This window comes from Nipponia nippon, unplaced genomic scaffold, assembly GCF_047370975.1.
Source record: "Nipponia nippon isolate SJK-2023a ecotype South Korea unplaced genomic scaffold, ASM4737097v1 scaffold_12, whole genome shotgun sequence".
NCBI classification, from domain to species: domain Eukaryota; kingdom Metazoa; phylum Chordata; class Aves; order Pelecaniformes; family Threskiornithidae; genus Nipponia; species Nipponia nippon.
The window spans coordinates 22648334-22676324 of NW_028262313.1; the positions used below are offsets into that span (position 1 = coordinate 22648334).

At 46.8% G+C, this 27991-nt stretch overlaps 1 long non-coding RNA gene across 1 annotated transcript; it reads left to right on the plus strand.

Moving 5' to 3' along the window:
• Positions 1 to 543: 543 nt before the first annotated feature.
• On the plus strand, positions 544 to 27942 carry LOC148056757 (uncharacterized). The gene is made up of 4 exons (XR_015702778.1): positions 544 to 578; positions 12558 to 12728; positions 24621 to 24766; positions 26236 to 27942. It is a non-coding gene; the product is annotated as an uncharacterized LOC148056757 (long non-coding RNA).
• The last annotated feature ends 49 nt before the right edge of the window (positions 27943 to 27991 follow it).

Genomic DNA, 27991 nt, shown 5'->3' on the forward strand with positions numbered 1-27991 from the left:
CACTCTCTTCTGAAACAGCAGCCAGTTCTCAATCCGTTCGCTGCTCCATCTAGAGAGGGAGGCAGCCGCCATGCCATTAGCACATGCATCTTGCGTTGCAGGACAGATAGCTCTCCTTATTTCTGTGCTTGCTAACCCAAACGTCACAGTCACTGGGGCTGGCTTCCAGGCTGTGCCATCCTTTCTATTTACTTGCTGGTGTGGCACTTTGTCTAGACCTTTTTTCTGAACAGTCCTGGAAAAGACTCTGACAGGGGTAACGCAGGCAAGGGCAGATGGACGTGGAGTTGCAACGAGCACTCTGGGTACAGCGCAGCAGGAGGCTGCTCCTGTTTGGTGTGCGCTGCCTGCGCACACCCAGGCCCTTGAACTGACAGCTGTGTTGGTTTTCTTTTATCACATCAGACAAGGCTGCTCCCATCACCCAGGGCCTGACTTTTGGAGGTGTCCACATAAGAAAGGGCTACAGACAAGGTGGATGAAAGACTTGCGCCCAACACCACTGGAGAATTTTGGGAGTTGCTCGGAGCCCAGCCCCGGCACAGAGCGAGGTGGCCGAGAGGCAGCGGGGCAGCCAGGTGAGCCACAGACAGCCGCTTTGCCCGTACCTCTGCCTGACACAAACCTCACAGCTCTTTCAGAAGCTCTTTGGGCCTTAGCTCTTGGCTCTTGCCCCTGCCAAAGCCACAGCTGATGGCTTCTGCAGTGGAAATTCATGCTTCATGCAGCCTCTCTCTGCTTCTGCAGGGCCCTCCCATGGAGCCACGTGGCAGGCAGGGCACACAGGGTCTACAACAGCATGCAGGCGTGATGCAGAGCAGGAGGGATAGGAGGTGAAGACCATCACCAGGGCCACAAAAATTATCAGAGGGCTGGAGCACCTCTGCTGTGAGGAAAGGCTGAGAGCTGGGGTTGTTCAGCCTGGAGAAGGCTGCGGGGAGACCTTTTTGCAGCCTTTCAATACTTAAAGGGGACCTACAAGAAAGATGGGGACAGTCTTTTTAGCAAGGTCTGCTGCAACAGGGCAAGGGGTAATGGTTTTAAACTAAAGGAGGGGAGATTTAGACTAAACACAAGAAAAAAAATTTTCACAATGAGGGTGGTGAAACAGTGGAAGGGGTTGCTGAAAGAGGTGGGAGATGCCCCATCCTTGGAAACATTCAAGGCCAGGCTGGATGGGGCTCTGAGCAACCTGATCTGGTTGAAGATGTCCCTGCCCATTGCAGGGGGGATGGACTGGATGGCCTGGAAAGGTCCCTTCCATCCCAAAGCGTTCTGTGATTCTGTGACATTCTGTCTTTGTGCTCGGAGGAGGCCAGCAGAGATCTGCTGAGGGGAAAAGATCAGTCCTGGATTCATGAGAGCACATTCCCACACTGCGGTCAGCAGTTACGGTGGCGGTGAAGAGAGAAATGAGGTTTCTACCATGCAGACAGGGTATTGGTTTACTGGAAGAGGAAGAAGGGTTTTTAGGAGGCTGCTGAAAGGAAGCTGGTGTGAGTGACTCAGTGCCTTATTGTAGAAAAGTCTGGCAGGCCACAGGGCTCCACAGACAACAGTCTCATAGCAGTGATGTTTGGCAGCTGCTACATCCAGTTACTAAATCTTTGCTAGGCTCAATACCCCTTAATGGCCCTGAGCAGCCTCACCTGGGGCTCCCCTGCACCTGCCCACGGCTCCATTTAAGCTCAGGGTGGGGGCCTCAGCCCCTTCCTCTCCTTGGTGTAGGTGTGCCCATCTCTGGCCCTGCCTCTGGGATGGACCTCAGCTGTGCAGGTAATTCGTCTCTGGGGTGGACCCTTGGGTGCACACTGTAGTTTGTTTCCAGCCTGGGCTTTGACCCTGGCTCTTCGGGGGACATTTTGGAGTCTTGTAGCCTGGTCTCCAGCCCTGCCTCTGGCTCTGCTTCCCTTTGCTCCTCTCTGGAACACCTGGATTGACCCTGGACCTGGGTCTGTGCTTGCCCTGGCTGGAACCATCGACGGGATGAGCTGCCCGCCCTGGGGCGGTTGCACACGGTGGGTGAGGGCACTGCCTGTGCTGGGATCACCCTTGGCTCCCAGGTCCCCTGTCTTTAGGGAGCAGCCACCCTCGTGCTCCCCAATGGTCTCCTGCTCAGTCTGAGGTTGTACATAACTTCCTGAGAATGGCTGAAGAGCTGCTTCCTCTCAAGTAAAGAGGTTGGAGCAAATAAAGGACTTGTAGGCTTCAAGGTCGGTGTTAGAGTGGCTAATTTTAGGTTTTGGAGTGGATGCAGAAGTTGATAAGGTGCTGGTGCTCCCCATATGTTCCCAGGGAAAAGTAAAGCTTCTTAAAATAGGATCTGGAGCAGCCAGCGTTCTGTGCAGATAACAGCCTGAGCTGAGCTCCTAAGGAGCACTGAGCCCAGGGACCATTTTTTACTTTTATTTTGTTTTCAAAGACAACGCTGCCTGTGTTGAAGATCTGATAGCTCTTGCCGTCAGGAGGGTATAAACAGAGGGTGTCTGTTGGGTTCAGCCTCTCCAGAGAGTCTGTAAGGGCCTTGCTGGGCACAAGCAAGCACTATGCTGGCAACTACTCGTGCTGGTCTCCTCCTTTAGTTACCAAGAAGCAATGGGCATGGTTAGGGTGTGATTGTTTTAGATACCCGTTCTAGGGGAACCCAAACTTTGCTATTCTAAGTGCTGATTTTTCTCCAGTGACTAAAGGGAAGTCAAGATGACAAATTAGCACCTAAGATTATGCAAGTTGTGGCCCGTGCCTGGTGTCCGGAGCCACGAAAAGCTTGAGATCAGACGTGCCTACAGAGTTCAGGGAGCAGAAGTATGAGAAACTATAGGATGTCAGCCTGGGATTTAAGCTCCTAAATTTCACTTGGGTGAGCCGCCAAAATCCTTTTTGGGTCTAGCCTGGCACAGCTGGCATAAAGGTCAAAGCCGGAGCTGGGTCCCCTTCTCCTTCAGCCAGGGCCTTTCCAGCTGCTGAACTGCTTTTTCTTCCTTTCAGCTATGAAACTGCCGGTAGCAGGGCTGTGTAGTCCCCCTTCTTCCCCGCCAGCTTTGGTGACCCATTTCTTGCTCTCTGGCAGACATGGCTGTGGAGTTTAGTTCAATTTCAGACAACTGTATTTACAGGGCAAATGATTTTGTAACTATGACTTGTTAGCTTCTTGGGCTTACTTGCTATTTTAAGCTTATTTTTCAGCTTCAAGCTCTGGCTAAATGGACTTTCCCTTGCTGAAAATGTGCCTTCAGAGCAGGAAGGAACTTGACTTTGTGAAGATTTATGTCCCTTTTAACCTAATTATGTGACTATTTGTAACAATAAGCTTCAGTTCCACTTCAGTTAGTAAAATTTCTGTAAGCAGTTATTTGCCCCAAGCTATAAGGTATCTACTACTGAAATGCTATGAAATGAAGGAAATCATATGTATAAAACATTGAAAATGTGTTATTAAAGTCTGGACTCTGTCTTGAATTGTTTGTGCAGAAGCCTAAGGATCTGGAGTTGGAAATACAATGTATGTAGAGCAATACAAGAAAATGTTCATTTCTAAAAAACACTTAAGGTAATTTAAAATGAGCTTTAAATGTTTTCTGGCTGAAATTAAAACAGGAGTGAAAAAATTTGTGTAGATGTGTAGGTGTAGGGAAAGCGGAAGATTATTTCACTGTTATTGAGAGAATATAAAATAAGAAAAAGGTGTTTCTTTGTTTCAAAGAACCTTAAGAAATTTTGAAACAAAGCACTTTAACCACTTTTGGTCTGACAGGCATTTCCATTCAACTGAACTTTATTTTAGCAGTAAATACGTGTCCGAAGGTTTTGAGCAAAGATTCACCTTGGCAAGCACTTCATCTCCCTGTTGCTTCATTTCCCCCCTTATTTCTTACTCTGTGCAGCTGCTGGTTTTTTTCCTTTAATTAAAAATATAGCTAGATGGGCACCAGTAACAAGCTCTCCCCTGTCGCTGGTGCAGTGCAGGGCCTCCGTGCTGCCTGGACCCCGTCCCTGGGGACGCCCTGCAGGAAATGGTGGCCACGGAGGGCTGACAGTGCCGTTAGCTGTGGGGACAGCGGGAACGGTGGCAGTGGGGCCACCTGCAGCAGCGAGCAATGAGTCGCCATCTGCTCTCTGTGCACGTCCAGGAGCAGGACACCATCCCGGGAGGGTTTGCCCTCAGACACCTCTTGGCCCCGGGAGTTGCGGCCATGCCAGGGCCTTGAGGCTTTGCCGGGCATGTGAGGCAACCTGCAGGTCGTTGCCTCACAGGGTGGGTGCTGTGGCAAGTGCTCGTTCTTCATCAGATATCCTCCTCGGGCTGTTTCCACTGCCATTATTTTTTCTTTTATTTCTTTTTGGCGTGCATTTTTCTCCTGCGTAGGATGGGCCAAAAGAAGTGATAACAGGAAAGCACAGAGCCGTATCGCTCGCCCTCCCTGAGGTACAGAGGGGGCAAGCGGGCAGCGTGTCCCCTCTGTCCCCAGCCAGCCATGCTTCCCCGCAGGTGCTATAAGCACCAGTGTGGAGCATGTCGGCTTCACGCTGCCATGAGCTGGCAGTGGCCCTGCTCCCCTGAGGGGAGCTCTGTCGAGGCGGAACGTGTCGGAAGGGCCTGGCAGCCATCTTGGCAGTGCCATCTTGGCGGAGGGGAAGCAGCTGGGTGTCTGTGGTGAGGGCTGCTGGCGGTCCTGTCCCTGCTGGCACCCACCGCTGCGCCTCGGCGCTGGCTTCTGAGGCAGGGTGCCCGTTTCTGTTATCTGAACCCAGAAACACTTCTGATTTCTGTCTGCACAAGCGTAACAGCTCTGTGCATCGCTTCTGCCCTCTGTGCAACTCTTGACAGTGAAGATGTCCTGCTTTTCTGCTTTTCTCCTCTCACCTGACCTTTTTCCCTCCTTATCTTTCCTCTCTCGATCCTTGTAAAATCCCCTCTCTGTTCTGATTTCTTTCTCACCAGTACTTTTATCTCCTCAGCCTCCTCAGTTCTGGAGACCTTTTTCTTATGCAAGCAGATCACCTTCTTTATCTTTAAATCTCTCATGCTTGTTTCCACTACTATTTCTGTCAACCTGGCTCTTATTTAATTCATTTCCTGCTTTATTTTCTTTACCTCTCCCCTACCTTTTCCTTTTCTGTCTCCAGAATCTTTACTCAAAGTCTTGATCCCTCACAGCCTCCTCGGATGTCAGCCCTCCAGGCGCTGCTCCTGCCTCTGACAGTGTCCATTTTCACCTCCCTCCCTTCGGCTTCCCACCCCACCTTCACACACCTCTACACCCCACACCCTTTCTCCTCTTCTCCACCCCATGGTTGCTGACGGGCATCTTCACTCAGCCAACTTCTCCAATGTCAGCTCGTGTTTCTTCATCTTCTCTTTGCAGACTCCTCCTCTTGCCCTCCGTGACTTCAATGGTTCATCTTGCACTTTTGCTCCTTCCTCATGTCGCATGGTCCAGCCTGACAACTCCAGGCTCTGCCTTTCACCCCATACCCTTTTTCTGGTTACATGTATGCCTGGCATGAATGCTGTTGCCTTTCTCCAATGCACATGTGATTTCTTTCTCAGAAATTGTGGTGTTGTACTTAGCATTTCTCCTTATCTGGGTTAATGAAATCCCAAATCCACAGTTCTGTCTTCTCTTGGCCAGAACTCCATAGTCTCCTGGTTTCCCTGCTATGTCTCTAGTCATTTTGGTTTTTTTTAGAATACATCTTCCTCCCTGACTTTTTTTAGGTTTCCTAGAGGACTCTGTCCTTCATTCCGTTCTCCCTCTACACCTCATATTTGGATAACCTCACAAATAGAAAATCTTTGCCTATGCTGCATGATGTAGAGTGAACCCCTCGGGTGCTTCTGGCCCACCTCCTTTTGGGTTAAAACCTCAGGGCAGCCAGATGCCCACTATGGTTCAGTGTGGTCCTTATTCTGCCTTTCCAAACTCACCACTGCGTTGTTTTTAATCCCAAGAAATAGCATAGAAATTGTATCTATCATCTGATATTGCTGATGTTGCTGTAGCTGCCATGTTACTCACAAACTTATTGGAAGTTCATGACTCCACACCCTAATGTGTGTGGAAAGCAGCAAACAATGTCCAGCTCTTCGTTAGGATTTTCACCTCTTTGTTAGGATTTTCACATGCTTCAGCTTTTTTATGATGGGTTGTTTAAGGAATGGAGACACTTTCTCAAAAGATTCCTTAACAATGAGTTGATGTTAACAAATAATTGACCTCTCTCCAAACAGCATTGACACAAGTTAACTCCCAGACTTCTATCTTGAACATCCAGCTTCATTACCACAAAAGATTTTTTTGGTTGTGGACATTGAGCTGCTGCTTCCCTGGAAAGAGCCATGCCAGCTGATCTTGTCTGTGATGTTTCCAGTAAATTGAGAAAGCACTTGAACATGTGCATGAGTAGAGCAACAGGGTGGAAGTGAGCTGGGTGGGTGCTCAGGGCTGTGCCTGTGCTTCATTAGAAAAGGAAAAAGAAACCCGGCCACCTGGCAGGCTGACATTATGGTGGGTCCAAGCAAAGCACTAGTGCTTTCAATTTGGAATGAAATAACTTCCTAAGTGGTGTGAAAGTGGGGAGCAAAAAGAGCTTTGTTCTTGTAGACCTCAAAGGAGAAATAACTTGGCTTAGGTTTACACTTTAACAGGTGGTTCTTTTTTTTTTTAGTTTTAACCACTTCATCTCTGTCTGCTTCGAAGGTCAGACAGTTTCACATCAGCTTTTCATGGGAAGCTGAGGGTCTTTCTGATTGTTTGCTGACAATTCAGTAATATTCCCGATCAACTATTCAATTATGAAGACATCAGTAGTTCGGCCTTCTTGGGTAACAGTCACTCTGTTGTCCATCTTGTTGCAATAAGACTTTTATAATTGTATGAGAAATGTCTGATAATGAGCAAGTTCCTTTGAGGGCAATGACACTCTGGATCAGAGGATTAATAAGGAGAGTCACCAAAAGGCGTACTTGGTACCTCTATTTCCCAACATTTGTACACCGCCGCCTGCAGAATTGTGGCTCTGCCATCACAATACCAAGGGGTGTTGTTGCCAAGGGCTGACCCTGAACTGTGGTTTTGAGAGCAGTTTGATAATCTGTGAGCAATTTCTTACAGCAAGGTGGTGGCAGTGGGAGGAAAGCTGGAAAATGGGCACAGCTGGGGTTTGTTCCCCACCTGAGCCTCGTCCCAGGTCTGAACCAGGGTGGTGAAGGCAGGAGAGGGCAAGTGTGTGTGAGGAGCTGGGTGAATAGTTTGATTTGGACTAATGGTTTGGGTTTTTTTCCTCCTACTCTTGCCATCCTGTTTGAGGGGAGTGTTTTGTTGCATGGCAATAAGTACAATGAAGAAGTATATGCAGCATTGTCAGGAAGAACCCTTATCTCTACCGGGGTATTTTAGAGCTTATTTGAGCAAATGAGCTGAGCTGCTTGGAGCAGTAAATCGGAACCGAACACTAATGCCTAGGAGTAGCTGATGTTAATGATGGCTTGAAGATCTTGCAAAGCAGAGGTGCTCCCTCCTGCCCACTGAGCTGCTGAGGTCAGTGCCTTCTCCTATCTTGTGTTTTATTTTCTGAACACACGATGGCAGTACATGCTTTAAGCACCAGTTAACAATATTTAATTAAAAAAAAAAACCACAAAACAAAACTGAATGCAAACTTTTAATCTTTTTCTTTACAGTAGCTTGTAAGAAATGAAAGACGTATTTATTCCCCCATGCCTAAATATCTCATCTTCCTTTCCTTTATGAAAATGCAACTCATTCCTTATCCCTCCCCTTTAATTCAGTTGTGCCCTTATTCCTAATATTGCTTAATTTTCTCCTGGTGCTGTGTCCTATTGCTCTGAATCGCAGGGCTTTTTGTGCAAGATGGTGCTTCCCTTGCGGCGATAACAGGTTTGGGGATTTTACTGAGAGGCCGGTCTGTGGCTCGGGGGGGTGCAATGGGAGAGGCCGTTTCTGGCATTGGAGTAGAAAAAGGTTCAGCAAAGGAATCTGCCAGTGGTGGAATCGAGGAGGCAGCTCGGAGGAAGAGGACCTTCAGAAGCAGTTGTAGGGGGGAGAAATTCTCACTGTGAATTTATGGCATAAGGATTTGGAGAGTCTCAGCCTAGCTTGGATAAGAAGCTTTTAGATGAGTTTCTGAAGGGACTTCAGGAATTTTTTTCCTTATCTTTTCTCTGCTTATGGGGGTCATGTCAGTGACGACAACGTTTTCCCTCCAAAGCTATCCTCAATTCTCTCTGTCAGGAGGTGAATTGATGGAAGGCAACGCTTTCTGCTGTATCTGCTGGGCTCCTGCGAGCCTGCCGGCATGCTGCCCTCTGGTGCTGCTGGGGCTCCCATCAGCAGCTCCCGGGCTCTCATGCAGCAGCTTTGCAGGCAGACTTTAACCTTGAGGTACCGTGCGGTTTGTTTTGCGTTGCCTGTCCTTTGCCATTACTGCTATTGGAGGGCACAATTTTAGGACCAGACTTAAATTAACACCCTCTAATACAGACACCATTTTGTTATAACAGATATTTTTCCTGTAAAAGGTAGCTTCTTACAACTATATTTCTATTCTTCACTAAATACTTTACAGTTTCTGCACCTCTCTCTCCTTGATGCGCCATCTGATTTGACCTCTCATGTTTGATGTATGTAACTGTTTTGTCTGTGATACAGTGAGACCTTAATACAGGAAAAACAACAGAAATGGCTCTTCTCTCTATTTTTGCAGCAATCAAAATTATCTGTGCTTATTCCCTCATGTGGGACGATGGTTTTGGTCCAGCAAGCCAGACAATCAAATTAAGTAATTTGGGAGCACCTTGTATTCACTCTTTCAAGCTTTTGGGAGCCACCAGTGGTGTGGGCAGTCTGTAGGAGATGCGCTGGCGTGTAGGAGATGCGCTGGCGTGTAGGAGATGCGCTGGCGTGTAGGAGATGCGCTGGCGTGTAGGAGATGCGCTGGCGTGTAGGAGATGCGCTGGCGTGTAGGAGATGCGCTGGCGTGTAGGAGATGCGCTGGCGTGTAGGAGATGCGCTGGCGTGTAGGAGATGCGCTGGCGTGTAGGAGATGCGCTGGCGTGTAGGAGATGCGCTGGCGTGTAGGAGATGCGCTGGCGTGTAGGAGATGCGCTGGCGTGTAGGAGATGCGCTGGCGTGTAGGAGATGCGCTGGCGTGTAGGAGATGCGCTGGCGTGTAGGAGATGCGCTGGCGTGTAGGAGATGCGCTGGCGTGTAGGAGATGCGCTGGCGTGTAGGAGATGCGCTGGCGTGTAGGAGATGCGCTGGCGTGTAGGAGATGCGCTGGCGTGTAGGAGATGCGCTGGCGTGTAGGAGATGCGCTGGCGTGTAGGAGATGCGCTGGCGTGTAGGAGATGCGCTGGCGACCAGAGGTTCGAGTTTAACTGGAGGCTGGATAAAACCCTGACGTGGAGCAGAACAGACCCATTGCACTGCTTAGCTCCGAGTGACATCTGAGCAACACAGACCTGCTCAAAACAGGCTTCTTTTCATTTTTGCAAAGAAAAAGGAGTTGCTGTCTGGAACACAGATGGCTGAAATTGTGAATTAGTCTGTATCTAACCAGTGGGGAATGGGGAAAAGAAAATTTTGGGAAACTTGCTATTTCCTCAGGCCCTTGCCATCTTTAATGGCTTCATGAGTCTCTCAGTTAACTTGAGCAAGCCACAAAACTGAGCAGTACGGGATTGCACTCCAAAGGAGCGGCTGCACTGCCCTCAGGAAAGCAAAGAACACTTGCTTACTGTAAAGAAGACATAAATGCATGAGCCAGATGTGGAGCTAGAAATAAAGAGGACTGAAATAACAGAGGCAGAAGGCAGCAAGCATGTGAAATTCAAGGCTTAAAAGTGTGAGCATTTTCTCACTGAATGCATGTATGTACCTAACTATATGAATAAATAATGCTTTCTAGCAGAAGTGTGGGAAAATAAACTGTTACTGGATTTAAAATATGTCAAAACCCTAGTCTAATTAAGAGTGCATTCATGAAGGGGGAAGTTTTCGGATGTCTTCTGTGGGTTAGGGAAGCTCAAAGTGATGCAGAGGGAACCCATCTGTCGCACGGGACTGATGCGCCTTGGACAGCTGCTCATGTGTAAAGGCAGAGAATAAAAGCAAAGAGCATATTCTTGCTTTTCTAAGCACCAGAGAAGACCTGACCATGTGGATGCAATCATTTGTCGTTGGAGAATGCTCTCCTTGTACACAGAACCCAAATAGTTAGATGTGTAAAATTGAGAAGCATCCTTTACCACCTTCAAGGGTCGGACTTTTACAAAGACTACCTTAAAAAAAAAAAATGACAGGCCAGCAGAGTTCTGAGAGCTATCCTTTGGGGGGAAAAAGAGCAGGAATTTGTGCATGCTCTGCATGGCCTTTGGGAGAGGTAGCCCAAGTCCTGCAGCCCCAAAGGTGTTGGAAGCAAGTCTTAGCAAAGCGCTTTCAACCCTGAAGAGGTTAATGGAAGAGGCCCTAGTCCTGATGACAGTAAGTGCAAAACTGCAGGTCATTCCCAGACGTTTCCTGCGGAGTGTATTGACATGGCATTCCTGCAGCAGGACGATCGGAGAGGAGACAAGTCGCTTGTGCCTTCTGGGAATTCTGACAAACAAAGCACCAGCGCTCCCACGTAGCTATACAAAGAAGCAGGGCTCCCGTAGCTTTGGCCAACTTCCAGGTCTCATTGGTGGGAAAGAAATATTAATTGAAACTCGCCAAAAACTTCTTACTGGCATTGATAAAAGGGGTCTTGGAAACAGTCCTCTGCCTGATTTCTAAGGCTTGGTATTAATTTTTCATCTAACTATAATCTGCAAATTAAATATGACAGTGGACACAGTTTTGAGGACAGGAACTTATGTGATTTGCAGTAAAGCACAAGACATATCCCTGAAAATCTCTGTTTTTCCAAATCTGGGATTGGTGCACACCTCATTTGAAGACTGCAGTGCACACACCTGGGGTGGGAGTGGTGAAATCGGAATCTGATCTGTCTTCAAATAGGACCAGTGCAATTATGACTTGTCACCTCCTGAAGCCTTGCTGAGCAGCAAGAAAGCCTTGGAGATAGGGACTGCCAGGGGCTGGGTGCTCCAGGCGAACAGCCCCCCGGGTGCTGCGGAGATCTCGGGCAGCTGCGAGGAGGTTTGGGTGGGAGTGGGGGTGTCAGGTCACCCACCCACCTTTGGTCAGCAGAGCTCTCCGAGCAGATCCAGGATGGAGATGGGTTTGCAGTTAGGATAGGGGTTGGGCTGCTGCACAGCAAATGGGTTCAAGCAAGCCCCTGGAAAAAGGCATTCTGCAGAAACTGGTGTCAGGTGCTGAGCAAAGCAGGTGTGTTGGCTCTGAGTGATTTCTGAGCAACTCACATAGTAAATTAATTAATAGTAAATTAATAGTTGCCTTCCACAGCAATCTGTAAGCTCTGTGGAGCACCCACCACAGAGAGTCTGAGGCCCCAGTCGGTTTGATGGGGAGGGGTGTTGTAAGGCAACCTTGTAGTGGTAACAGGTCAGTGATGTGCTGCTCAACAGAAAGCTGTTATGGGATCTCACTGTCTTGTGCCTGGTAATTATTTAGGAGTTATTGTGTACGCGCATGTGGTGGTGGGGAGGCAATTGCCTGCCCTCTTAGTCCAGTATCATTGCGTGTGGGGTCTCATGAGAGCAGCTGGGCCTTGCTGCCTGCCTTGGTACTAGCAGCGATGTTTATTCTTCCTGAGTTCTTACACTAGCACACAGTCATTTCTGTAGAAGAAAACAGGATGAGCTGGTGGTGTGGATCCTTTTTGAGCTGGGAAACTTTGGTGTAGGAGTTGATGACATCAGTGATGCTGGACCTAGGAGTCTCTACCCTTTTCTTTGTAGCGCCTGCGAGAGTTTCAGCACGTGCTAGGTGGCGGGGCTATAAAAAAGTGACTCATGCTGGTTTAACTTATCTTCCTATTTCATACTTTATGTTCTGGGTTTTTCTTTCCTATCTGTCCCATGTCACCTCCCTCTTCTGCCCATTATGCCCACTCTCTAGCTAGCTCTCTCCTTCCCTCTGGTTCTTACAGGTTTCCTTCTGCTTTACCTCTTTTTATTTGCCCAAGCCCATCTTGCCCTTTCATGTCTTTCTCCCAGTTGTCTGCACGTCCCCTTTTCATCTGTCTGTCCCCTGGAGTCATGGGAGGACTTCAAGCTCTACCTCCTCTGCTTTTTACTTAGGTAGAAGCATTCAAGCCATCTAACCCACCCGTATTAGCTGATCCCAATCTCAGCGCTGATTCTTTAATGCAGGGTAACACATTTGACTGGGTAAAATCAAGCTAAGGGGTAGGCTGAGGAGATGCATTTGGGGAGCACCAGTTGCCAGGCGATATCCAGGTGGATTTCCAAGGGCAGGTAGATGGCTGCGAAGCCAGTACTAGGACTGGTTTTACCTTTAAAAGTGGCGTAAGACTCTAAGCAGGACCTACCTGAGAGCGGGTGGCATCTCTGTGCCTGCAACGTGGCAAGTGCACAAATGCGGGCTGCTAACGAGCATGTTCCTTTTCAGGGTCCCCTTCCAGAGGACAGGCAGAGAAGTGTTGGGATGACCCTCATACCCAAACCCACCTCATCAGTCCTGCAACGTGCAGGGAGTAGCGCCTGCCCACAGATACCAGCCAGCATCACCCCCGGGGTTACATCCCACTTCTTGCTGAGCATCGGTGCCTTTGGATCAGAGGTAAGGAGCCAGCGCCCAGCTGCTGACTATGCAAACTTCCCTTTCGGGTCTGCCATGTTCTTATTGTTCATGAAATCTGAAAGAAAAAGATGTTTCATGTTCTAGAGTCTTACTCTGAGATGGGATACTTTGCATTTTTGTTTGGCATGGTGTCTAGTGAGCTATCCCAGGGACACTTAAAGAGAACTGGGGAAGGCACACGGGACTGTGCTTAGACATGGCCCTGCACCCTGTACCAGCGAGGTATCCTAGCCTCAGTTCTCACTTAATGTGCGCCAGAGAGTGAAAGACCAAAGAGAAATACTGGCATTGCCTAGAAACTGAACTCTTGATATTTTGAAATAATTGCACAGCTGTTGTCTCAGAGCTCTAACATGAAATCAAATGTGTCGGCAGTGGTTTAGCATCACGTGGCCAGGCACACTGATGGCTGTGGTAGGATGATTGGCCACCCGAAGTGAAACCCAGCACACCTGGATATTCACAGCCAAGTAATGCCCAGCTGCCTCCTTCCCACTGCTAGATCTGACTTACGTGTTGGGTTTTTGGAGGGGAAGAGCAATGTTGTCAGCATTCAGCTCTGAAGGTAGAGGCCACGGAAGCACTTGTGCACGAAGCCCTGGTGCTGGCACAGGCAGTGGTTTGCTGCTTCAGGTGTCCAAACTGCAGGAGTTTGCAGACTCTGGACATTATGCCTTGTTTTGCTGGTTTGACTGGACAATTCAGTGTCCGGGGTTTTTGTTGTTGGTTGTTGTTTTTTTTTTTAAGGCAAAACCGTCTGTCTCATTTCCATGGTTAGGGAAAAACTCCCTATACAAACAGCTCCAGTTCTGATGCAGAAATATAGTATGCAGGAAACAGGCATCTTGGTGTGATCCCTGAGCCAGGGCTCACGTCTTCCAAGTCTGTAATAGCTCTGGGCCAGCTCAGCAGAGAGCTCGCTAAGGCCAATTTGTTCCACCTTGGTTTTGGGGGGTGGCTTTGGGAAGGTCTGCACAGAGGTCTCTGAAGGTTGTGTCTGGGGTCCGCATCCGTCCTACCTGGGTCACAGCTGAAGCCCCTGGTGGGGGTGTGCTTGTTCAGAAGCAAATGAAGGTGTGCAGCACGCTGGGCAGGTTTTATTCTTTTCTGGATATTTTTAAATAAACAGTATAAATGTCAGTCCTTCAGCTAATGGAGAAAATCAAGACTGTTTAAAGGGAGATTATTTTGTGTTGGCAATCTGTCCTGCCTCCTCCTCTGTTGATCAGTGTGACTGTAAAGGATAACTGCTTCAACATTAGGGACTACAGCAGAGAAAACTAACTGAAAATGTTTCTGCATGATTCTCCAAAGTCATACACCCCTGAAAATAAAGCCTTCTTTGGTGTCTTGCCCTACACCTTCACCAGAAAGCTTGCCTTTTCCATTAGGAAACAGTGTTTTAAGTGATGTATGGATATACAGGCCACACAGCGAGAGCAGACCAAGAATTTGCAGATCCTAAAATGAAGGATTTTCACATTGGAGGAGTTTTTACTTTTAAATAGATCAAGCTTAAAAATAAGCCCAGTTGTTCTTGTGTGTTTGGCATCAGATTTCCTGTAGAAGTAATAGTAATACGGTATTTAACTAATGACCTTTCCCATTTGCCAGCTTTCTCTGCTATCCTGAAGCTGGCTTAAAAAGAGTTGCTATGGAAATTCAAACTTGCCAGGCCATATGCATAAGATTAGAGTTTGACTATGAATCAAGAAACAAAAGGAACTGGATGAAAAGTCTTTTTATCTGAATACACATCTTCAGCGGTGATCGCTTGTAATCAAAATTCCTTCCCTGATTTCCTGCTGGAGACACAAGGCTGCGAGCCTGGCTGCAGTGCAAGAGAAGCTAACACGAACCTATTTTTCGTCGCTATGGTGCTAAGAATAAACAGCTTTTTTTAGGATGGGCTCCAAAATACCACTGGAGCTTGCTAGCTAGCACACAGTCTTTCAACTTCTGAATTATCTGCATCCCTTTGTATTTCAATTTATCCCGTGTTTCCTTAGTTAAAACATTGTTTTCCATATGGGGCTGCAGCTTCCTTCCTCACCGGCTTCTCATGTTCCCAGTGTGAACAGAAGAGCATGAATCAGAAACCTGCTACCTACCACCAGCTTTTTTCCTGAGAAACTAAGTGGCAACCTGGCAATCTCTGCGATCACTTCTTTTTAGCCAGTTGCTTCCTGAGGTCTGAAATTGTGTGAAATGCTGTCACGCTGAGCTTCATTACAAAAATGACTGCGGAGACGGAGGTTTTGGAAGAATTCTTTTCCTTAGTCCTGTGAAATAACTGAGGCGGGAGGACTTTTTCCATGGTGTGAGGTTGCAGTCGGACTGTGCTGTGCAAAGTAAGATGTGACCTTGAGCTCCACAATCTGACTCGATTTGATAAGCACCTTGCAGTTCTGCCTTAGAGAGTGCTATAAAGCAGCTTTCATCAGCTCTGTAAGGTGCCTATAGGCCTCTCGCAGAGCCCCTGGCTCCGCACGCGGGGCCGAGCACATTAAAAATTAGCTGGTTGAATTCTTCCCGTGAACGTGTCCTTTAACATATCTCTGGAACTTTGTGGCTCAGCCCATCCAGTGCAATGTCAATGGTACAGACAGATACCAGGTCCTGTCTCTGGTCTTTATCCAGAGCAGTCATGTATAGGCCATTGCAAAAAGAAAGAAAGAAAAAAAAAAAAATAGTAAAAATATGCTTGATGTAGTTTCATGAGAGAGCACTGTGGAGTATGCTTTTTCACTTTAAACTCTGCGAGAAAAGGAAGTAAATTTGATCTCTGCTCCTTGCCTAGAGCTCTTTAGGTTTCTTTCTGTAGCAGTCAAGTGAGACAAAGCCAGTAAAAATATACCCTGTTCTAGCCATTGGTCTCACCCTGCTCCAGCTGCAAGGGCCTGCTTAGCCTCACCAGATGAAATTTTACTGCTGGAGCTTGGGCTGTGAAACTGAGCGGGTTTTATGAGGAACTGCTTTAAATCTCCTGTGTTACCTATCTCCCCCTGGTGAAATATTCAGCAGAGGAGCAAGGGAAAGAGCAGGCCAGGAGAGAGGTGTGAAAACACGACCAGCAACGGCGGCTGAAAAAGTCGCTGTTTGCTCGCAGGGCCCCGCGTGGTGTTTGCTTAGATTTCCTGTTTGAAGCACAGACACGACTGTGGTGTTGATCACCGTTACCAGATAAAGATCATTTTTAATGGTGAGACAGTACAGCTAAAACACTACGTGAATCAAGGCGATTGTACCGTTTGCATAGAGACTGCTTCTTCTATAGTGGAAAGCATTAAGGACATCCATTAGGAGCAGAGACCATGTCCTTTTCTGTGAAGCACCCAGAGAGCACCTTTGTCTGAGGTTGGGACCCTTAAGAGCTCTTATTTCCCAAACAAATCTCTCATCAGGATGGGGACTCTTGCCTTGGATTCTCCCGAAATACAGCCAGAAAGATAGAGAAATAGGCGAGGCCTACTTCTGAGAGCTCCCACGCGTAAGGCAAGTCATTCTGGAACCGAAGGGTAATTCCAGCTCTAGCTGTTAACTCCACACACCACAAATTTCTTTGCGTAATCAGGAACTTGTTCCATACATCTGCTATATAGATTCTCTTGTAGCATTTCCTTTTTTTTACTGAGACGTCCTTTTTGTACCGTGATACTTCAGCACGTACTTTCCTATAACTACTCCCCGTCGCTGTGGCCGTACCGCAGCACGTTTTCCCAGCGCTGGGGCCGGGCCTTCGGCTCCCTGAAATCCCTGCCAATTCTAATCTGCAGCTCAAGTGACTTGGCACCCATTTCTCACGAAGACCCTTGGTATCCTACACCTCTGTACACGCCCCAGATACTTATATTTATCTTTGCTTGATTAGGGTTCATCTGCTGCAGAGCTTCTGCAGATGTTTCTTTATTTAAACCATACTTTATGAAGGGAAGGAAAGGAGAGACACATGCAGAGGAAGGAGGTGTGTTTCATAGCATTGCTTACTCTGAAGCAACTCCTATGCCAGGAAAATGTGCACATTGCTCATAATTCTTTGTCTCATTTGTTCTTCCCTCCTACTCCCCCCTCAAAAAAAAAAAAAAAACCACACCACCAACAGGAATTCCTTGCTGCTTTACTTACCAATTAAATCTTTCTGTCTACAGTAAACCAAGAAGGTCTATCAATGAGGCAGTATGTGGTCAAATGATGGTTGGAACCACTCAGCAGGAAATTTGGTAGGAAAATACGACTCAGCAGCTTAGCAGGCTTTATTTTTAGGGCGCATGAGCTTGTTTAACTCTCAGATGTGAACTGCCAAATTTCTATTGTTGTCAGATGGCTCGTGTCCCACCAGGCTGAGTCAAACCGGTGACTCACGGGCAAGGAGGAATTGCTTTGGTGATGCATTGTGATTTTCTTCCCTTCTCCAGCCTAAGATGTTGAAGATGATAAAACCTCCAGTCTAAGATGATAAAACTTGTTTGCAAAGCTAGTTTCCAGCTTGTTCTGGTTAAAAAAAAGTCCTGTTTGTAATCAAAAAAACCATTGCACTGCAAAATTGTTTGAAAAAGCACCTGACGTATTGAAGTTGGATGCTTCTGCAGTTGGCGTGGGCTGTCTCTGCTCGGGGCTGGCCAGGTGCAAGCCAAGCCCCGAACGGAAAGAGTGGGGCCGTGTTAGCTCAGCATTGTTCCTCGGCCAGCAACCCCTGCCGAGAGCCGGGATTTATTAAACCCGGAGCACAGTGCTGTACTGAGGCAGGGACAGGGATTTCAGGTGTGAGCTGGCTGACATTTAGCCAGCTTGGCAAGTGGATGTAAATCCTGTGGAAGATTCAAGTTCATACGTTATGTGGGGAAATCATGTTCTAATTCCAGCACACAGCGTCTTTCCCTTTCACCTCTCCCTCAGCCCTGCTCCTCCCAAATCCTTACCCTCCTCTGTAGTACAACTACTCCTTATAGAAATCACTAAATTAGTTCCTCGATATGTATATACGTGTGGGATTATCTTGGACTCCTTGCTGTGCTCACTTCTTACCCGTCTGCCCTTGTGGCTCTTTAAAGCATTGTGTGCAGTCAGATACCGGCTGGGATGCAGCAAGGAGGTGCTTTCAGACCATCACCCATAGAGATGAGAAAACCTGGTGGCGTTTCTGGGGGTTTTGGCTTACCATGTGCTCTGAAGCAGGTCGGGGGTCTGGTGCCTTGCGAGAGAGCAGCAGCTGAGCAGCGTGGGGGCATGCATCACTTCAAGCCCTCCCGTATCTTACACCCGGGTGTGCAGTTACGCCGGGGTCAGCCTGTGTGTGTAGCCAAGCTGGAAGGCAACGAGCCTGACTGTCTGGAGGGGGTTTAAGGTTGTTTCTTAAAGGGGTGAGCTTTTCCTTCTGCGTTAGTGTGCGCTAGGCATTGCTGTCTGGCAGCTGTTCAGGCACCGAGGACATGAACTGTTGCTGTCAGTGTTGAATTATGCTCCAGCATGCTCCTTAAAATGAGTAACAAGTCTCTCTAATACAACAGCGTGTTCTGTAGGCCTCATCAATGTGCAAAAAGATGGATGGCCTTAGCAGAAAGTACAATTAAAAACTTATTTAGTAGCCTACTACAGTGTGACACTTACTTCTGCTTATAGCAGGCTTATATTGGTTTAACTTTCAGTGACATATGTACTGAAGAGTCTGTTATGAGTTCATAGTTTGGTAACCGCATGAGTATTTCTGTTTATTTCACTTTTAAAGAACTTTATTCATTGCGAGTTTCTTACTGTAGCATGTCCTTGGGCCCTTCAGGAAAGTGTTAGATCACACAAAGTCTGAGGTTTTGGTGTCGGACAAATCCACATGTGATTTTTAAAATGCGTAAACAGTCAAAATGTCCAGTCCTGCAATTTTTACGTTAGTCAAAGTCTGGCTCAGGGCCGTGGCAGTCTGTCACACGCAAGGACTCCTCAAGAACTCGGGCAATTGTTCTCACTGCTTGACAGTGGTTATCCTGGCCCTTTTCCTCTCTGGCCTTGTGACTGATCCGCACACTCAAACTGTCCTGCTTTGTCTAACAGGAATAAAGTGATAACTGTCCCTCCTCAGCTGCAAGCTTGCTGATAACCGCAAAGGATGCTTTTAACAGTATTGTTTACTTCTTTCCCAAGGGCGTGTTGCTATAGCAGCAGAAGGTACTCTGATGCTGTGAGAGCTGGAGTGCAAACCCAAACAGGTTAAGATAACTAAATAAAAACGGAGTATGAGTCAGGCTCTCAAAGTAAGGAAGGTGATTGTTTGCTGGGGATGTATGCAGCCAGCAAGGCTATGCGTCGTAAATGATGTGTGCAATAGGTTCATTTCTGTTTTGAGCTGTGAAACAGTGTTTGACTCTCTTGATAATTCTGATCTGAACTACAGGTATGCTGCCTATGTGCTGACCTCTAAGGGATGAGATGGCTTTGGTGAGGTGCTGTCTTATCACCTAGGGAGTTTAAATGTTCAGCTGTTGTATTTAAGACTTCACATGGAAATGAAAATCCACCTCTACTCTACACCTGCCCTTTATTCTGGGAGCAGGGCTCTGTGGTGCACCAACCTGAGCTTCAAAGCTGGCTTTAAAAGTTCCCGTTGTCCTACCCCCACGGACGCCCTCCCCTCGGTTGTGCCGGCACAACCATTGATGGGATAGAGCTGTTAACAGGAACCTGTTTAAATGATCCAGGTTAAAAATAAACCCCCATTTTGGGGGGAGGTGGTGGAAATGAGTTATATTTAAACCAGATCATTGCAGTGATCTGGTAGACAATGTGACCTCCCAAGCAGTTGCTGCACAGCTCAAGGGCAGTGGAAGAGCCAGAGAGGGGTATGGGGAGAAAAGCAGGCGGCAGCCTCCGAAATCAGTTTCATTGTCCCCCATCCCTCAAAAAAAAAAAAAAGAGGGACAATAGAACTCTGAGCCCTGGTTTCAGAGAGTACCAATTAACCAACATGAGGTGTGTTTAAAGGGGGAGTTGTGTAATAAATATTTGGGAATATGAGTGACTGCTTGCATGACAGTGTCTTACATGTACCTCCCCCATCCTCCTTTCTACCTGTGGTCCCTAGCTGCTATGCTAGTTTGTGTCGATGAGATAATATATGGGAACAAGGCAGGAATCTGAACTGCCAAAGGGGAGCCATATTTGCGGCTGTACCAACATCATGACGAAGGGGTCTTACCAATATTCCTCTTTCTCTTGGGTTGCGATGGCTCTATCGCACAGGTATGTGTTCTTTCACACATGCAAGTGGGAGTGGGGTTGGGAAAAGAAAAATTATTCTCATGAGCAATGCTGAGAGAAGATGGATTTCAAATTACATAATTGGCAATGCAAAATCTCCAGGTTAGTGGAGGAATTTTAATAGGAACCCTTGGCCACTTGCTCTGTGGCCTCTTAACTGTACGTGTGCCAAGTGACCACTGCCAGCAGTGAAAACAGCATAACCAAGGACCAGAAACAGAACATGCCTTCTCCACATATTACTGCGAGAACATTTAGCAGGATGCGATTGTTGGACTTGAGACTGATATTTGTCCTTTGATAAACCTGAACCTTTTTCCTGCACAAATCCGAAAATAAATCAAGGTCTCCTCAAATCACTTCCCGGGTATGGTTGCAGTCAGGTGGTTACATGCCTGGCTTTATACTGGTTTTAAGAAGTCATTTTGCATACTTGATATTGCTCACGTGCGCGAAATCTTGCTTCCCTTCTGATAGCTCTACAGTTGTGTGAGTGAATCTTAACTCAGTTGTAACCTCAAGCTCTGTATGAGTGGTGCTGACTGTGCCATTTACACCAGAAAATATTCTCTTGCTAAAACGTCTTTACTGCCTTGCCCAACGCAGCACGGTCAGCACCTGACCTCGCTGACTCGTGCCCTATGCTTACACAAGGCTTTATTGGGGTTTTTAGTCCAGGTTGTGAGTGCGTACTGCGCAGGTTGGCAGAAGGCTGTAATGGACAGTGACAGAGCAGGCTAGAATTTGTATTGTTAATAAGGACAGGATGTCACTATTGGAACACAGGATAACTTACTGTAACTTGTGTCACCTATGTAAAATTTGTAAAAGTATTTCCCAGCTGAAGACTCTGCATCTGTGCAGTAGAAAGCAATCCTCCCCGTGATATCTGTGTGCTGATACTGTGCCATGGGACGTCTCTGTTTAAAGCACTTTCCCCAACTCCCTATTGCAGCTAATATTGATTTTAGCATATGAAATAACACCTCCACTGCCTGTCAGCTGCTAAATCAGTGTTGTTCAAATGTGCCATGTGGTTCTCAGACTCCTTGTATAGGATCTCAATGCTCACTTTTGCCGAGATGGCTTTTCTGTCATCTCACTTCAGAGATAACACAGGTTGATGCCCGCTTTGGGAACAGCACAGTCCTTCCACTGGTCAAAAAAGACTTCAAGATTAATTTTGTTCTGTTAGTGTGAGAACACAAACGTTGTGCCACGGTTGAGTTTGAAATTAATGTGTAACAGCCAAAAAGCCGAGTCTAGAAAGACATTTTCCTTTTTCTTAAAGAAGATATCTACCCTCGCTTTCTTTTTGGGTTGAGTCTGCTGTAACAGTAAAACTTCTTCCAGCAAGGCAGGAGAAGTAGGAAATGTGAGGATGAAAGAGGGACTGCAGACGTGCATGCTGAAGGGAGGGTGGCAGTGGGAGGCACAAGCAGGGATGGAAGGTGTTCTGGCAGCCCGGGCTCTGACTTTCCTAGAATCACAGATTTGTTAAGGTTGGAAAAGACCCTTAAGATCATCAAGTGCAACTGTTAACCTGTCACTGCCAAGTCCACCACTAAACCATGTCCTCAACCACCACATCTACCCATCTTTTAAATCCCTCCAGGGATGGGGACTCAGCCCCTGCCCTGGGCAGCCTGGGCCAGTGCCTGACAGCCCTTTCAGTGAAGAAGTTTTCCCTAATATCCAACCTAAACCTGCCCTGGCGCAGCTTGAGGCCGTTTCCTCTCGTCCTATCGCTTGTTACTGGGGAGAAGAGACTGACCCCCACCTTGCTACAGCCTCCTTTCAGGTAGCTGTAGAGAGCAATAAGGTCTCCCATCAGCCTCATCTTCTCCAGACTGAACAACCCCAGCTCCCTCAGCAGCTCCTCATAAGACTTGTGCTCCAGACCCTTCACCAGCTTCGTTGCCCTCCTCTGGACACGCTCCAGCACCTCCATGTCCTCCTTGGAGTGAGGGGCCCAACACTGAACACAGTACTCGAGGTGCGGCCTCACCAGTGCCGAGTACAGGGGCACCATCGCCTCCCTGGTCCTGCTGGCCACACTGTTCCTGATACAAAATCATCCTGTGCAGGAGAGAGATGAGAGCTCGGGGAAACAAATCTATTAAAATAGGTTCAACTGCTCTGGTCTCATCCGTCTGTTGTGGTCTTAGGATGCTGAGTCTCAGAAGTGATCTAGTGAATCAGTGCCAAGAAAGTATTCCGTGACTGCGGAGACAGTTGGAGCTAATGATGCACTGCCTCACAAGCAGTGGGGGGATTTGTATAAAACAACAAAAAGGAACGACCAGTTTCCCATGCTTATGGTTTCCAGGAAATTCTCCCTGTGTACTGGATGTACTCAGTTTCTTAAGAAGTCTACAGAAAAACTTAAGTTTAAATATTATTCCAGTTAATATGTATATTTATAGAAGTCAGAGTAAATGAGCACACTCACACATGCTGTTTTTCCAGGAAAAAATTTTCCTTTTTCATTATACACGCATGCAGATACGTAAAAGGGCAAACAGTGCAAAACATGCGCGTTGTTAAGTTCTATACAGTATTTACATGGGTCAAAATCCCCCAGGCAGAGAAAAGCTAGCACAGGGTTTTCTTAGGCACTAGACAGTTAAGTATTCTGGGAAAATATACGCACAGTGATCCTAAAAAGAAACCACCCAACTCTGTGCTTGTCCCAGTGTTTTAGGTGTAAGAGTGTCCTGTTGGTTTTGCATGGAAGTTAAATTTAAATATTAAAACTGAGAGCAGCCAGCGGTGTTAAAGTGACAGTTTCCAGAGAAAAACCAGGAATAGCACTGTGCTTTGCTGTGAAATGTGCCTATTTTATAGAGGTTAAAATCATTGCGTTAAATGACAAGCTTGACTGCCCCTTTTCTGCCCTCCCTTTCCCCAACCCCAGTGAGCTCCACAACTCGACCAGCCCGTTTCCCCACGAGGAACCCCGGCAGGCACAGCCCTTCACACGCGTCCACGTCGGCTCCGTCTACGGCTCTGCCTGGCAATCTCTCACGCTTCTGCTGGTGCAGACTCCCTACGTTTCATGTCTACAGCAAAACGCACAGCAAGGGCAGAATGAGCCTGTATTAATATACTCAGATGCTGGCAGAACAAACACAAAATGGAGAAGATTTCAGCAGCTGGAATTGGTACCTAGAAAAAAGGATCTTTGACCAGTGCTGTGGGAAGTAAAAAAGGTGTTTTGAGTAGATCTCCCTCACTTTCTAGGCTCTTTGAGCGCATCATCTTGAATCTCCCACAAACTTAATTTTCTAAACAAGACATCTCTGTAGCACAGCATCTCAGGAGTGATTTGAGTTATGGTCCTTAGGAGCGCGTCAGAGCGAATGCACAGCTCGTACCCAGACAGGGCTCCTCGGGGTAAGCTTGAGGTCATCATTCAGCGGTTAAAATTACAGCGTTTCTGGCATTAGTGGGGAAAACAGGGCTTGGAATTCTAATCTTTTGAAGAATAACTCTACCTCCTTCTTAAATTAATGCTGAGCAACATAATCTGCTTACTGAAATGAGGACCGTTTTGTTTCTGTTCTTAAATCCTACCCAAAGAACCATTTGCAGTCCGTCCTTTCAGATGCAGCACAGCTTTGGGGTTATCCCGTGCTTGGGGTTACCCCGTGCTTATGGTTATGTTTGCTTGGCTGGTGCAGCGAGACCCAGCCTGGCTTTTGGTGCCGCACACCAGTGGAGAAGCACGGGGTGGCTCTCCCGATGGTTTCTGCAGGAAGGTCACCAGCCACTGAGCGGAGCTGGGGCCGTGCAGGAGCCCGGCGGTGCTGCTTCCAGCCCACATGCCTCTGCCTCTTTTGCTTGGGCTTTGCAGCCTGGGTCGATGATAATTTGGGCACCTCTGTGGTGTGCTGTGGGAACAGCCTCGGCTGCTCCCCTCGGTTCCCTCACACCCCCTATTTTCGCTTTCTCCAAATAGAGCGCTGCATAGACACACTTTCACAGGGACCGTTGTTGTCTGTCACTGTCCCTGTTCTGAGGCAGCGTTTCCAAGATGGTAATTCCCTGCTCGTTTTACCCTCTGGGAATCATAGAATGGTTTGGGTTGGAAGGGATCTTGACATGGAGCGTTACTGGGGAGCTCTTTAGGGACACCAGTCTTCGAGATCATCATCAGAGGTGCCATATAATCTTATCAGTGTGATGGGTCCCTTTTCCTTCCCCAGCTGTTTGTCAGAGGGAAGTCCTCTCTGGGTCATACAGCAGGCTTTTGCAGGTTTGAGAGCAGCCTCCTTCCATCACCCCTGCAGCACCACAGGGAGAACTTCCTAAAAACGTCATGGGGGTGTTTTTAGAGGGACCTAGAGGCTGAATCCGCCCAGCAGGTCTGGAGTGGGCAAGGCTAGGAGGAACAGAGCCTTGCTTTCTGATGAGCAGCCGTGTACTTGCACGTGCAGCACAGGAACTCCTCATCCTTCTTACTTACCCAAGGAGCCAGTACGTGACTTATATATGCGACTTGTGCTGCCTCCTTGTCCTTGCATTTCATAGACTTAAGCCTGAGTAGTTTGCACTGATTCTGCAAAGCTGGTGAAGATTTATGCTGTCCCACGAACACTTGGCACCTTTCATCTGATGTAGAGCCTGTTGTGTTACGAAGAAAAGCCTGCTGTAAGAGGAGGGGCTTTCGTGGTGACCGTAATGCAAGGCCCTGCTTCCTCCTGGCATGATATCTACGTGAAAACGCGGACTGGTGCGGCATTTGGCATAGGTGCGCATATACAAAGGTGAGTTTGGGCAAAGAGGTTTTCGTGTTGCCTTTCAGACCTCCAGCTGTCCAGCAGGGCAAGGAGTTGCAAAGCGTGTGGTGGATGAACGCATATGGAAGACCAGGGAATAGGAAAAGTGAGCTGGCTGGGAGCAACGAAACCCTTGATTAATGCTGTACGTTTAGCATTTGAGAGGATTGCTGGGCCCTGTCTCTCAGCTTCAGCTAGATAAAGGCATTGCCTTCTAATTAATTTGATTTTTGCTTTTAAACTCATGGTTCTGGTGTGTGCCATTTTGCTGACAACAGCCCTTTGTCAGATGGGGAGAAGGAAGACTCAGCTGCGCCTCAGCCAGAAAAACTGTGAATCCACTTTTCTTTTACCACCATCGTTCCTTCCAGCTTGGCTTTACCAACATCTGAAAAATTACTTTTCCTCTCCCTGAATGCATAATTGGTTATTTATACACAAACCGTAGGGCATTTACTTGGTATACTTGACCTAGAAAAAAAAGATTAGTCAAGAACTATCCTACCAGATGTGAGTGTCAGTCAACATATGATCTCCATATAATTTATAAGGTATTAAATTACAAAATAATGAATCTTTTCAGTTAGTGTTTTGGCACATGATGATAGTATTACATTTTATGTGAGAATATCGACCACAGCTCTTGCCCCATAAAACTGCAAACAGAAATTTGTAAGCATTGGCACTAGTTTCGCTTGGAAAAAGACAGCCATTATGCTCGGATTACAGTCAAGCTATGTATGTACAGCCTGGAGGTTGTCCAGTCACACGCAGTTCTTTCCCCCCTCTCTTTTAACATTTCCTTAAGAAGGCTAGACAGTGGTTTCTAGGTTAGATTTTTTTTTTTCTTCCCTTGGATTTAACTAGAGGAAGGTCTGTGGAGCACAGAGCAGAAGGTCTTCCAGGATTCTTGCAAATGAGATATTCCTCTGCTGTCAGCTCTGAGGCGCTGGGCCAAATTCTGCTCTAGCTCACCCCGGAGTGACTGAGCAGGCACCATGGGTGAGAACAGCCCTGTCCCGCGAAGCTCCCAAACCCCACATAACCTGGGAATCTCATCGTTCTGCTTCTTGCTTGCAAGTGGAAAGAAGCAGCTTTAAAATAAGATTTACCAGCTGACAATTATATGTTGCCCGTTGAGAGCAAGCTGGCACGTAAACAAGTTTCTCATCTCTCTTTGTAAAATCTGAAATAAGAGCAGCGCTTATTCATGTACGATATATTTTTTCTTGCAAATAGGAAGAAGGTTTGAAACGCACCCTCAGCTTTTTAGTGAATCCTTCCCACTCTCATTCCTTTTACCTCCCATCCCTAAAAACGGAGCACTTGTTAAGTACAATTTTTAACAACCAGTTAAGGGCAGGGCAGTGGAACTGGGGTGCCCCACCTCTCTCACCCAGCTTAGGATGTGCCGGAGCTGTGGATGGTTTCGCAACCCCCTCTTCTTCCCTTGACAGCGCTGCGGTGTGACGGACGGTTTGCTGCACACGGAAAACCCTGCCTGTATCGAAGCCTGTAAAATCCCTCTTGGCTCACTTTGCATTTTGATCTGAAGTTATGGAAACAGCTTCTCTGAAATATATACGTTTTATGGCAAGTGTTGAAACAGGCTCATCAGCCAAAGGAAACAAGAATTTTAAAAAGCCCTCTAAACAGTTTGGTTCAGGCCTGCACAGGAGGGAAAGGGGCACGGCACTGGTTTTCGCTTTGCGTATGGTTAAACGGCAAATTCTCATGTTTCTTAAAACACAGCTCATTGCTTCTGTTTGAGGTAAACTTTTCTCAGCTGCGGACAAACTCACTGTAATTGACTGTGCCCTTGTCCTGCCACATCCATCTCATTCTGCAAACTAGTTTGAATGATCTGTCCTTGTTTGCATGGGGTTTTTTCTGCTCCAAAGTGGTGTCGTCTGAGGGTTTAATGTACAGCAAAAATCTCCCAAGCCAGGCTTGTGTGCAGGTTTCTAGTAAATATAGCTGTAACTTAAAGCTGAGATAAGATAGTTTGGCTGCTCTCATACTCCCTGCATATGCGTTGATTGTATACTTTCCTGCAGTAAGACCCAAAAGCCAGGGGCACTCGATAAGCCACAGTCATTTCAGGGCTAAACAGAATGATCTCTAATGTCTGTCTTAGCCTTGGTAAGCAATTGACTTTTTTATTCAAAGTGAATGTAGTGCTAAATAAATATTTCCTTCAAAGCATAACATTTTTTGCAGCTGAATTCTTTTCACACTTTAAAAAAACTCTGCTTTAAGTAGTAATCACATGTGATGTGTAGCTCTCAGTATCTCAAGAGGCTTGATCTGAGAGACTTAAGATAAATAGTTGAGTGGAAAACATCTGTTCAATTAATATTTTGTCTGTCTCTTTTTTTTTTTTTTTTTGGCAACATAGTCCTAGAAGTAGCTTTGTGCTGTACTGTGGAAAATGTAGATTACTGATCTAACAAGTTGTGACTTCATACTTTTTCAAATTAAATTGTTTTTCTCATTTATGCGTCTTATGCTTAAGAATGAATCGGCCTGTTAACGTCAGTATAGCTTCAAATATGAAGCAATGGCTGGAGAAATGAACCATCTAGTAAAATGCAATGACATACAGATAGTTAACTTTCCGTATATTTATATAATCTATACCTATAAAATGCAATGCAGGATATGTAATAAATTAATTGAAAAAGAAGAACACACTGCTGTAATCAATTAAGAAAAGAGTGCGGCTAACTTGTTTTACTTACTCTTCTTTTGGATTTACTTTAAGACCCTCTAGCTTAATTAGTTAACTGTATCGCAAAAACCAGCAAGCAATTGCTTGTGAGATCTTCTCTTAATTGGATGCTCCGACACCAGTTGTCTGCATCCGAACAAGCTCTTCAGTAAGGGCAGCGTGCTGGTTCTTCAGCCCTTCGGCTGCACTCAGGTTCCATATAACAGCTCTGCCCTTGCAAGAACTCGGGGGCTGCAGGCCCTTTCTTTCAGCTGACTTTATAGCCTAGCCCTTACCAGAAATAGTCACACATCTCCTGGGGCATAAAAGCCCACGTGCAACAGAGCAGTAATGAGCTCTTTGCTTCTCCCTAGAGGTGGCATTTAAAATAAATTAAGACAGCTTACTCTGACAAAACTGAAACTTCTTATTTCAAAACTGCGTTATTAATTATTCTTTTCTCTTATTAATTTTTCTCTTCTATCACCAAGCAACTGGTTTGC